The sequence below is a fragment of the Balaenoptera ricei genome, chromosome 7 (assembly GCF_028023285.1).
Source record: "Balaenoptera ricei isolate mBalRic1 chromosome 7, mBalRic1.hap2, whole genome shotgun sequence".
Lineage (NCBI taxonomy): Eukaryota > Metazoa > Chordata > Mammalia > Artiodactyla > Balaenopteridae > Balaenoptera > Balaenoptera ricei.
In genome coordinates, this window is record NC_082645.1 from 117,049,672 (window position 1) to 117,062,617 (window position 12,946).

The window sequence follows — 12,946 nt, forward strand, 5'->3', positions numbered from 1 at the left end:
GTCCATCTTGTTTAATGTATCATTTAAAGCTTGTGTTTCCTTATTTATTTTCATTTTGGATGATCTGTCCATTGGTGAAAGAGGGGTGTTAAACTCCCCTACTATGATTGTGTTACTGTCGATTTCCCCTTTTATGGCTGTTTGCATTTGCCTTATGTATTGAGGTGCTCCTATGTTGGGTGCATAAATATTTACAATTGTTCTATCTTCTTCTTGGATTGATCCCGTGATCATTATGTAGAGTGTCCTTCTTTGTGTCTTGTAATAGTCTTTATTTTAAAGTCTATTTTGTCTGATGTGGGAATTGCTACTCCAGCTTTCTTTTGATTTCCATTTGCATGGAATATCTTTTTCCATCCCCTCACTTTCAGTCTGTATGTGTCCCTAGGTCTGAAGTGGGCCTCTTGTAGATGGCATATATACCATCTACAAGAGACCCACTTGTAGGGCCTTGTTTTTGTATCCATTCATCCAGTCTGTGTCTTTTGGTTGGATCATTTAATCCATTTACATTTACGGTAATTATCGCTATGTATGTTCCTATTACCATTTTCTTAAATGTTTTGGGTTTGTTGTTGTAGGTCTTTTCCTTCACTTGTGTTTCCTGCCTAGAGAAGTTCCTTTAGCATTTGTTGTAAAGCTGGTTTGGTGGTGCTGAATTCTCTTAGCTTTTGTTTGTCTGTAAAGGTTTTAATTTCTCCATCGTGTCTAAATGAGATCCTTGCTGGGTAGAGTAATCTTGGTTGTTGGTTTTTCCCTTTCATCACTTTAAATATGTCCTGCCATTCCCTTCTGGCTTGCAGAGTTTCTGCTGAAAGATCAGCTATTAACCTTATGGGGATTCCCTTGTATGTTATTTGTTGCTTTTCCTTTGCTGCTTTCAGTATTTTTTCTTTGTATTTAATTTTTTTTTAAACATCTTTTTTGAAGTATAATTGCTTTACAATGGTGTGTTAGTTTCTGCTTTATAACAAAGTGAATCAGTTATACATATACATATGTTCCCATATCTCTTCCCTCTTGCATCTCCCTCCCTCCCACCCTCCCCATCCCACCCCTCTAGGTGGTCACAAAGCACTGAGCTGATCTCCCTGTGCTATGCGGCTGCTTCCCACTAGCTATGTATTTTACATTTGGTAGTGTATATATGTCCATGACACTCTCTCTGTCCCTGTCACATCTCACCCCTCCCCCTCCCCATATCCTCAAGTCCATTCTCTAGTAGGTCTGTGTCTTTATTCCCGTCTTGCCACTAGGTTCTTCATGGCCTTTTTTTTTTTTTCCTTAGATTCCATATATATGTGTTAGCATACTGTATTTAATTTTTGATAGTTTGATTAATATGAGTCTTGGCATGTTTTTCCTTGGATTTATCCTGGATTGGACACTCTGTGCTTCCTGGACTTGATTGACTATTTCCTTTCCCATATTAGGGAAGTTTTCAACTATAATCTGCCCAAATATTTTCTCAGTCCCTTTCTTTTTCTCTTCTTCTGGGACCCTATAATTTGAACGTTGGTCCATTTAATGTTGTCCCAGAGGTCTCTGAGACGCCTCCATTCTTTTTTCTTTATTCTGCTGTGTGGTAAGTTATTTCCACTATTTTATCTTCCAGGTCACTTATCAGTCTTTTTCCTCAGTTATTCTGCTATTGATTCCTTCTAGAGAATTTTTTAATATCATTCCTTGTGTTGTTCATCATTGTTTGCTCTTTAGTTCTTCTAGGTCCTTGTTAAACATTTCTTGTATTTTCTCCATTCTATTTCCAAGATTTTGGATCATCTTTTCTATCATTACTCTGAATTCTTTTTCAGGTAGACTGCCTATTTCCTCTTCATTTGTTTGGTCTGGTGGGTTTTTACTTTGCTCCTTCACCTGCTGCATTTTTCTCTGTCTTCTCATTTTCCTTAAGTTACTGTGTTTGGGGGTGCCCTTTTCACAGGCTGCAGGGTTGTAATTCCCGTTGTTTTTGGTGTCTGCTCCTGGTGGCTAGGGTTGGTTCAGTGAGTTGTGTAGCCTTCCTGGTGGAGGGGACTGGTGCCTGTGTTCTGGTGGATGAGGCTGGATCTTGTCTTTCTGGTGGGCAGGACCGCATCCGGTGGTGTGTTTTGGGGTGTATATTACCTTATTATGCTTTTAGGCAGCCTCTCTGCTAATGGGTGGGGCTGTGTTCCTGTCTTGCTAGTTGTTTGGCGTGGGGTGTCCAGCACTGTAGCTTGCTGGTCGTTGAGTGGAGCTGGGTCTTAGCGTTGAGATGGAGATCTCTGGGAGAGCTTTCTCCGTTTGATATTACATGGGGCTGGGATGTCTCTGGTGGGCCAGTGTCCTGAACTCGGGTCTCCCACGTCAGAGACTCAATGCCTGACACCTGGCCAGAGCACCAAGACCCTGTCAGCCTCACGGCTCAGAAGAAAAGGGGGGGAAAAAAAAGATAGCATGAAGAAAGAAAAATAAGTAAAGAAATAAAGTTATTAAAAGAAAAAAATTATTAAAAATAAAAAAGTAATAAAAAAAGAGAGAGAAAGAAGAAAGCAACCGAACCAGAAAACAAATCCACCAATGATTACAGGTGCTAAAAACTATACTAAAAAAACAAACAAACAAAATCAGACAGACAGAACCCTAGGACAAATGGCAAAAGCAAAGCTATACAGACAAAATCACACAAAGAAGCATACACATACACACTCACAAAAAGAGAAAAAGGAAAAAAAAAGTATATATAGATTAAAAAAAAGGGAGAGAGCAACCAAATCAATAAACAAATATACCAATGATAATAAGCTCTAAATACTAAGATAAACATAAAATCACAAACAAATTAGTTGCAGAAAGCAAACCCCAGGTCTACAGTTGCTCCCAAAGTCCACTGCCTCAATTTTGGGCTGATTCATTGTCTATTCAGGTATTCCACAGATGCAGGGTACATCAAGTTGATTGTTGAGATTTAATCCGCTGCCCCTGAGGCTGCTGGGAGAGATTTCCCTTTCTCTTCTTTGTTCGCACAGCTCCTGGGTTTCAGCTTTGGATTTGGCCCCGTCTCTGCGTGTAGGTCTCCTGAGGGCATCTGTTCCAGCCCAGACAGGACGGGGTTAAAGCAGCAGCTGATTCGGGGGCTCTGGCTCACTCAGCCCTGGGGTGGGTGGGGAGGGAGGGGCACGGAATGCGGGGCAAGACTTCGCCGGCCGCTGGCGTGACGTTGCACCAGCCTGGGGCATGACGTGCGTTCTCCCGGGGAAGTTGTCCCCGGATCACGGGACCCTGGCCGTGGCGGGCTGCACAGGCTCCCGGGAGGGGCGGTGTGGAGAGTGACCTGTGCTCGCACACAGGCTTCTTGGTGGCAGCAGCAGCGGCCTTAGCGTCCCATGCCCGTCTCTGGGGTCCGCGCTGATGGCCGCGGCTCGCGCCCGTCTCTGGAGCTCGTTTAGGCGGTGCTCTGAATCCCCTCTCCTCGCACACCCCGAAACAATGGTCTCTTGCCTCTTAAGCAGTTCCAGACTTTTTCCCGGACTCCCTCCCGGCTAGCTGTGGCGCACTAGCCCCCTTCAGGCTGTGTTCACGCCGCCAGCCCCAGTCCTCTTCCTGCGATCCGACTGCAGCCCGAGCCTCAGCTCCCAGCCCCGCCCGCCCCGGCGGGTGAGCACACAAGCCTCTCGGGCTGGTGAGTGCTGCTCGGCGCCGCTCCTCTGTGCGGGAATCTCTCTGCGTTGCCCTCCGCACCCCTGTCGCTGCGCTCTCCTCCGTGGCTCTGAAGCTTCCCCCTCCGTCACCCCCCATCTCCGCCAGTGAAGGGGCTTCCTAGTGTGTGGAAACATTTCCTCCTTCACAGCTCCCTCCCCGAGGTGCAGGTCCCGTCCCTATTCTTTGTCTCTGTTTTTCCTTTTTTCTTTTGCCCTACCCAGGTACGTGGGGAGTTTCTTGCCTTTTGGGAAGTCTGAGGTCTTCTGCCAGCGTTCAGTGGGTGTTCTGTAGGAGTCGTCCCACATGTCATGTATTTCTGATGTATTTGTGGGGAGGAAGGTGATCTCCGCATCTCACTCCTCCGACATCTTGAAGGCACCTCCATAACTGTGACTTTTGACTGTGTTTTGGTTGGGACCCAGAGCTCCAAGTTTATGAGATGCTAATAATTTCTCGCTCATCATTACTGAACCACAGGGGCTGAAAAATTCCAGTAGGTTTTTGTGGGTGACTTTCAGGAGCAGTTGGCTTTTGTGGGCTCCGCACTTAGCCTGCCCAGCCAGTGCAATCTGTAATTGGACACCTTGTTTCTCTTCTTGCAGTTTCAGCCCTGATCTGTCTGGTTTAATTGGCTTCCTGCAGTTTGTTTCTTTTCTAGCTTCTCCTTTTCTACAGACCCATTTTACATTAATACAGAAGTTTTCAGACACAGTTCAAGCACAAATTAACAAGCTTCGAAGTAGGGATTTACAGACTATCAAGGCTTTATCTTATCTTTTTTTCATTAATAAGATCCATCATTAAGCTTGTATTTAGACAATGTACAATAAAAGCTTAAAATTAGAAGGTTTTAAATTTTAATAGTGTTAATCACTATGATTAATAAGCTTTTGATAGTAATATTTAAATTTTTATCAAGCTTCGGTTAACTAGAGTATGTAATCTCATCTAATCCTCGCCAGAAAAACAAAAACAAAAAACAACAGAAAATCTGGGAGACTAAATCTGGGAGACAGAATAATGGCCCCCCGATGTGTTTACCTCCTAATCCCTGAATCCTGTGGATATGTGACCCTCCATGGTAAAAGGGCTTTTGCAGGAGCGATTAAATTAAGGTCCAGTCGGTGGGAGATTATCTTGGATTATCCAGGTGGACCCAGTGTAATTACAAGGGTTTTTGCAAGAGGGAGCAGGACGGTCAGAGTCACAGCAGAAGAGGTGAAGACAGATACAGGAGTTGGACCCATGGAGACGTGATCCAAAAAATAAGGGCCGTCTCTAGAAGTGGGAAAGGGCAAAGGGCCTCCAGAAAGAGCCCAGCTCTGCCGACACCTTGATTTTGATTTTGGCTGTGAGATACGGACTAGGTGTTGCTTTCAGGCACTAAGTTGTGGTGAATTCGTTACAGCGGCAATAAGAGACAAGACACTGAGTGTAGGGACTTACTATTGGGACTTGGCTCACTGTGCCCTTGGCCCACGTGTCCACTGCTTTCAGCGCTCCGACTCGCGGGTGATTCCTGCTGCATCGTGCGGGGGGCCCCGGTCTGCCTTGCTGTGCGCTTTGTCCAGGATGTGCAGCCTGCGTCTGTGCAGAACTTGGTTTTCCTGAACCTCCGCATCTGCTGGGCTGGTTGCCTTTGGCTGCGCGTCCGGAGAACCGTGTTGTTCTCACTGTAGTGGCTTATCCTCCGGCGGGCCTCTGCAGCACCTGCCCTTGGCTCCCCAGAGACCTTACTGGGCACACCTGAAGCCCTCCCGTGCCCCGTGCTGAGATTCCTCACCTTCTGGGCGTCAGCTGCTGGCACCCTGGTCCCTCCTGGGCAGCAGTGTCACTCGGTGGGTCACTGCTGCGGCCTTCTAGTTAGTGCTGGAATGTTCTTTCTCATAGCGGCCTGGGGGAGCCCTCAAACCCAAGTCAGATGTGACCCTCTCTGGCCAAAACCTGCCCCTGGCTTTCAGGGCATCTCGCGCCCTCGGACCCGCCTGCACCCCGGAGGGAGCGGGGAGGGGAATATTATAGGGGGTCAGCTGCAGTGCTCATCAGTTTGCATCCAAGTATATTCTAGGGTTGAGCTCATTTTCCTGTTATTGCCTGATGTTCTCCAGGCTGCCACAGCTATGAAATTTTTACCTAAATGGGCCTTTCCTTTCCTTTGGAACTTTAAATGCAGCTGCAGAAACAGTGCATCCGAATTGATTTGACTCTTTTGGGGATTTATCTGTGTTCTGTAGGCTGACCTCTTGCTTGCTGATGCAGAATGCCGTGCACACACAGAAATCTACGGGCGGCAGCTACGCAGCCAGATTTGCGTTGCTTCATGCCAGCTCGGGTAAACATTAGCAAAACATGTTTTGGGAACAGAAAATTAGTTCATTTGGAAATAGCGGGTTATCAGACTTCACTTGTTCTGCACATGGTGGCTTTGAGAGTTGCTGCTTCAAGGTTTCAGGGTGACCTGAGCCGTCCTGGGTCAGGACCTTGTCTCAGTATCTTTCCTGTTCCCTTCCCTGTGCTGGTGCGTCCCCAGCCTTGCGCTCCCAGGCCAGCTGGCAGGTCCTGTGGTCCTTCCAGCAAGGCTGGGCATGAGTGGAAGGTTAGGGTGCTGGAGGCCCGTGCCGAACGTGCACTTCTGGAAGCCTCCCAATGACACCTTTGGGGTGCATTTCTTGCCTTTTGGCTCTTCACCCCTCCCCTCACTTTTTTCTCTGAATGAATGACACGCTTCTGCTCTCTGCCACCCCAGGTTATTACTTTCTACCTCAGATTTTTCTTTGGTATTGTAGTGTTTTCAGTTTTTATGAAGCACTTAGTATTTGTAGTATGAAAAAAGGTCAGATTTAATAAGGTATAGTACCCAAGAGGAATATTTCCGTTTTAAAGATAATTCCAGTGCGAGCTTGCCTCATGGGTAAGTTAGATCACACCAGTGTGTCCAGAAGCGGGGCCTCAAGGGGAATCTGTCATTGCTAATTACAGAAGAACACGGAACCGTGGCCAACTGCTCTGGAGCTGGTGGCCAGATATCAGCTCTGCAGCCGCCGTCCCAAGTGACTCTTTGCTGAAAAGAAACTTCATAACGGTTGCGAGAACCTTGTATCTTAATCATTGAAGGTATTAAATGGTTCAAATTCTGAAATCCACAGGGAAGACCATGGTGGATGTGATTATGCACCTCCTTGATTTAAAATTTAACGTTTGCTTTTTCTATGTGGGGTGTGGTTGTGTGTTTATGTTTGTGAAACAAAACATAGTTGGGAGGCCCACTAGCACCAGCACCACCTCCTCGACTGTGTTGACATGGTTCGTGTCTTTCCATCCACATCTCTTTATTCAATTTTTAAAATATTTTTCGGCCGCGCCACTTGACTTGTGGGATCTTAGTTCCACGACCAGGGATTGAACCCGGGCCCTCGGCAGTGAAAGTGCGGAGTCCTAACCACTGGACCGCCAGGGAATTCCCATTTATATCTCTTTAGACTGTGACTTGAGCAGGTGTCCTTAGTAAGTGGTGTGCTGTGTGTGTAAGAACCCACAAGGGTAACACCCGCTGAAGGTATCCTTCTGCAGGGTGAATGAAAAAAAAGTGTGTTAATACATGTCGTTCTGGTTCTTTCATTTTACCTGCTGTAGAATGTTCCATTTAGAACTTATTGTTTCATAGTTAAATATTTGCATATTTCTTTAAACTATTAGACATTTTTAAATACTAAAAATTTTTTTCTGTGTGTGAGCTGAAAAGTGAGTTGCGCGTGCATGCACGCGTGCACATGTGCGTGTGGAAGGCTGAGGGGGATTCAGATCCTGCTGGGGGAATTCAGCCACAGCCTCTCAGATCGTGGTGGGGGTGAGTGTTTCACGGGAGGGCTCTCCAGACTTGCTCCAGGTGCAGCTCTCTTTTGCTCCATAACCTTGACATCTGCATCTGTAGCAGTAAACTCTTCCCAGACCTGAACTGCTTCAGGATGCCATACAGAGAATCACATCTCGGGCTCTCAGATGATGCCCCTGTAGCGGCCGTGAGCGCGGGGTGAGTTGTGCCGTGGCTCCCTGGACAAGGTCTGACGCACGGCAAGCCTCGGGCACTGGAGAGCCCAGCTGAGGCAGCGGGAGGGGGTCACAGGAGTCTGTGTGGCTGGGGTCAGGTCCGGCGCTATATTCGGGAGAAAGGTATGTTACTGGTGGGGGGAATGGGGGGGTCTGATTGTCTGAAAGGGGGCGATTTTTCTCAGTGGTTTGAATATTATTTTTGAGTTCTGGCCAAAGGGTGATGAGGATGGGGTCAGAACTAGAAAATATGTCCTGGGATGTTCTTGACTGGGGGGAGGAAAGGTGAACTTAGGAAAGGAAGGACATGTTTGCTGACAAAGAAGGGAGGGATGACCCGAGTGGGCACCGTGTCCTTGACCCACAGGGGAAGACAGCCAAGGTCCTACTCACTCGCTGGGCGAGTGTCCTCCAGAGCAAGTCTGGTGGGAGGAGAGGGAAGTGTAAGACCCCCGGTGAGTCAGGGGCTCGGACTGCTCTGGGGAAGGTCATTCAGAGCAGATGGAGGAAAGCACCCGCTGGGCATTGCCGAGGTGTCACTTCTGAGCCTTTCACTGTAGCGGAGTTGCTTTTGGAGCAGAGGACGTGAAGCCAGACCATGGCTGTGACCTTGTGCCTGGTATCCCCGTGGAGGAGCCCGGGGACGGGTCAGGGACACCGGGCGGGAAGCCCCCGGGGATGAGGTGGGGCTGGAAAGGAGGAGCTCTTTGCCGGGTTTCTGGGGATGGGCTTGGCAGAAGGGAAGCCTGGAGGTGTGGTCTGGGCAGAGGGATGGGTGAGCAGGTACACGTGCCCAGAGGCCTGGAAGAGCAGGGAAGGTGGAGACCAGGTGTGCAGGGAAGGTGGGCAAGCCCTGGTGGGCTTCTTCAGTGAGATGTGGCCTCATCAGGCTCCGGGAGCGGGATGAAGGCGGGCCGGTTAGGATGCTGTGGTCATAGCCAGACGCTCGAGACCAGGAGAAGGAGAACAGGACAGACACATGGGAGGAGCATCTCCAGGATGGGGACCAAACATCCAGCGTGTAGGGACCACCACTGATAACCTGATGTGAATAGACTTCACTGAAGGCAGGAAATGACTATTACTCGGGATTTTTATGAAGCCTCATTAGTCAAAAGTACTCCTGAAGCAGGTATTAACCATTTCATCACTGTATATGGACTATTGCATTGCATTGTTTTCTATTAGAATAGTAATACACGAATACAGAACTTCAAAGTAGAGCAACGTAGGAAGATTTTATGCCAAACAAAACACATATTGAAAGGAAAGTTATTGTTTTGAAAACCTGTAATACATCATTGTTAATATTTTGGTGGAATTTCCGCTAAACATTTTTCTGTGCGTTCTTTTTCATGAGATGTTTGAGATGGGATTTTGGAGCCTTACAGCCTAAGCATCTCCCATGTCGTGTCATAGCACAGCACAGCCATGTTCTGTGTACACGGCGCCTGTCACAGAATGAGGTGCAGGTTTGGGGGGAGCAGTGGGCTGCATCAGGCTTCAGGTTCCAGTGTTCAGTGATTCTGGCTCTTCACTGCGTTGATGATGTTTGGCAGCCCAGCAGCTCTGGTGGAGGCATCTGTGCTTCATCAGAACGTGGCTGCGGTCCCTGCCGTCGCCATGGCAACACCCAGCCCTGCCTCCTCCACGCTTGGTCCTCCTCCTAATTATTTGAACCCAGGCCTGCGTGCTGCCCCAGCTTGCTGCCGGGCTTGCATAATGTATGAACCTGAGTGACAGCCCGCGCGCAGCCCGATCAAAACAAAGAGCCCGCCTCTGAGAGCCAGCAGATTGTGGAGACATGTTGTGAACACATCCCCTGGTAACTGCGCGTCGTGTCATCAAACGCGTCTCTGGCCCGTCACGAAATATTTTGACAGGGCCCACCGTCTAGCTCCTTCTTATGCAAATGTGTTGGCAACGCCTGGATCCCAGGGCGACTCCCAAGGGGGAATCCGCAGAGGGGGCGCTGTCGATGTCATCAGGGTTCGTCGCTGAGAAGGCTCTGTTTTTGTTCTAATGTGTAAATAGCCAACTTGATTCTTTTCTTTAAATAAATAAATTTATTTGTTTGTTTATTTATTTATTTTTGGCTGCATTGGGTCTTTGTTGCGCGCGGGCTTTCTCTGGTTGCGGTGAGCAGGGGCTACTCTTCGTTGCGGTGCGCAGGCTTCTCATTGCGGTGGCTTCTCTAGTTGCAGAGCACGGGCTCTAGGCACGCGGGTTCAGTAGTTGTAGCACGTGGGCTCTAGAACGCAGGCTCAGTAGTTGTGGCGCACGGGCTTAGTTGCTCCGCGGCACATGGGATCTTCCCGGACCAGGGCTCGAACCCGTGTCTTCTGCATTGGCAGGCGGATTCTTAACCACTGCGCCACCAGGGAAGTCCTAGCCAACTTGATTCTGATGCTGTCAGATCCTGGAGGGCAATGAAAGGGTGTCCCCAGGACCCTTGGAAAGGGTGCTTTAGGAGGGTTGAACTGAAAAAACCACGCATGGAGCGTGGGGTTGGCACAGGGAAGGGTGATGGATTGGCCACCTGTGACCTGCCAGGCTCGGGCAGTCGCCAGGGAGGTGCCGGGAAAGGGGGGTGGGGCAGGCTGCCCTGGCTAGGCGGGCACCGTTGGTCGGGAGGGGCCTTGTGCCCAAGGACCAAACCACGTTGTACCTGCTGCGACTGGCCTGCCTTCCTGCCAGAGTTCCCTGGGCTCACGGACCACCCCTCCTAAAGGACTTTTCTTCCGCATTCTGCTTCTTCCCAGGGTGCACCGTAAGCCTTCCAGAGCCAGCTGCCATGGGCTGGACTTCCGTGTAAGAGGTTAGAGCCCCCGTGTACCTTGAAAAAGGGGGGTAGTGATATCTATGCAACATGGTTGCCAGTGAAATTCAATGAGGGATGCGTGGAAACATGCTTAGAGCGAGCTGTGGCAGGTGGGAAATGCTCCTTCAGTGCAGCTGGTCGTTGGTACTGGTCCTCATCTGGCTGCCCAGAATGAAGACCCACGCAGACCCTCTTGCTGCTGGGGATGGCTACGCCCCTGAGATGCAGCTGGGGGCGTTACGTGGCAGCTTCTGGATGCCCTCCTTACAAGGGCGGGTCCCGTGGCCCCTTCCTCTCTGATCATCCCAAGGAGGAGGGATGACGGCCACGTTGGAATTGGAAGGGGTCCAGGTTTATGGGGCCCCCAGCCTCACCTGGGACAGCCCACCTGGACACCTCATTAATATGCGACGGGACTGCCCTTCTGTCTGCTTTAAGCCGCTGTTACTGGGGTTTTCAGTCATATGTGGCCACATGATCCTAATTAATACACAAGGTGAGAATGTGTTGTCTGCGAGACCCAAGAGGTTACCTGCTCCAGCAATTCAGCATCTCAAGGTGAATTAACAAGCGATCTTTCTGACTTCAGCGCTCCCCTCCTGAGTAGAGGTCCCAGGAGACTGCCTGGCCTGTGGCCGAGTCCCCACAGGCCGCTGCATGGCTGGGCGAATTGCCCTGTGCTCTCCTCCAGGGACCCTGTGCTTTGCCATCTCCACGACGATTGCAGCCACAGTACAGGCTTTGGTGAGCTGGCAGATCCGAGATACACCTGGGGCTGTCTGGTGACCATCTGTTGATGGCTGAGTCCTACACGGCTGGTTTTCTGAGCTGAAATCAGCAGGCCTGTGCAGGTCACGGCTGCGAACGGGAACCTCCGGATGCTTCTGTTTTTCTGGTTCCACCTGGTTTGTCTGGGGATCAAGGCTCTGTCTTCTCCCCTGCCGTTTAGGTGGTCATGTGTCTGCTGCAAAACAGCGCCCACCGCTTTAATCCCGAGGCACGATAGCCAGCTGTTGCCTGTTCATCTGCTCAGCCTTCCTTTTGGGGTGCCTGATGGCATGTCGCTGGAGGTTTATAACATGTGCTGTCGCTTTGATTTTCCTGTTGGGACAGGCATCATTGTTTTATAGTAAGGTGCAGGAGTTTAGTTGCTGGAAAGCACAGACAGCTGCGTATGCAGACCTGCCTGGCCCTATCTCATGTGTAGGAGGGTATCTCTGTTTCCTTAAAAGTCAGAAGCCCAGTGGGCAGTCTTACCCTTCCCTCTGGGTGGGTTTGGTGGGCTTCTGAGTTCTGCTTTGCTTGACCCCCTCCCACAAAAGCTGCAGCTGGGTGCCCTGATTTTCTCCAGGCCTTGGACCCGTGCACAGGGGCTGAACACTACTGGGGCTGAAGAAAGCAGCTGCGGCTTTAAGACGAAATGCTGGGGCTTTTCACTTGATTTTCCCACAATTGTGTCTCTCTCTTGAATTTCTCCTTGGGGTCCTGGGAGTAATTTATGGTATGAGTTTGCACTGGCACATCGCTAGATGAAAGTTGTGCTTTTGAGAGCTCTGTGTGTAAACAAGGTAGCGCTGATGTATCTTTACATTTCACCTGCACATCCTTAGGAGTCTTCCATGCAAGCGGCAGCAGTGTCATTGTAATAATTACAGCCCCTGTGTGTGGCACTGTGTAAAACAGTGCAGAGCCCTGGCTTTGGAAGGTCCCCTCGGGCATCCCTCAGACAGAACTCATCCCACCAGAAGACGCTTGTTTACTTACAGCTTCTCACGGGAACCGGAGCTGAGAAACTGTCCATCAGAAAGTTATTTCTTGTGTCAAAACCAAGTCGCTCAGGCCGTGAATTAAACCCGTCTCTAATCAGTTCCACCGCTTGTGCTGTGGGCCAGCTGTGTGTCCAAGACGCGCAGGACGGTCAAGGAAAGGCTGAGCCTTCCAGGGGCTTCGGGGGACCTTCTCTGCTGCATTTGCAGTTGTCCGCATCCCAGTAGGAGCGAGGCTTGATCCTGTGTTTTTGTGGCTGTTTCTTCATCAGATTTCTCCCCGTTCTCACTTTAATTGTGCTGTTGAACCTGAGAACACTGGTTTTTATTTTGGTCAAAATAAAAGCTTTTCAGAGCGTTGAAAATAGCATTGAATTTTCGGAGAGGGAGGCTCTCTTTTGGCTCGTGGTTGGGGGCACCGTACCTTTCGTGGGATGAATGAGTGGATGGACAAGTGGTCCCCTGTCTGCCCCACCCCCTCCCCTGAATTCCTCTGAAGTGTCGACACGGCGGCCGGCTGTCTGTTGTCAGGTCTGCGTGGATTTTCTGGGACCCTAAGTCCAGGACCGGTTTCCCCTCAAGACAGCGTGAACGTTTCTTCCCCGATGAGGAATCTTGCACAGCCTTCTGC

The 12,946-nt window shown here is 49.6% G+C and overlaps 1 protein-coding gene across 9 annotated transcripts in view; it reads left to right on the plus strand.

The window, feature by feature from the left end:
* Positions 1–12,946, plus strand: part of AGAP1 (ArfGAP with GTPase domain, ankyrin repeat and PH domain 1) — a 550,927-nt gene that overhangs the window by 111,154 nt on the left and 426,827 nt on the right. The gene's annotated exons all lie outside the window — the stretch shown is intronic.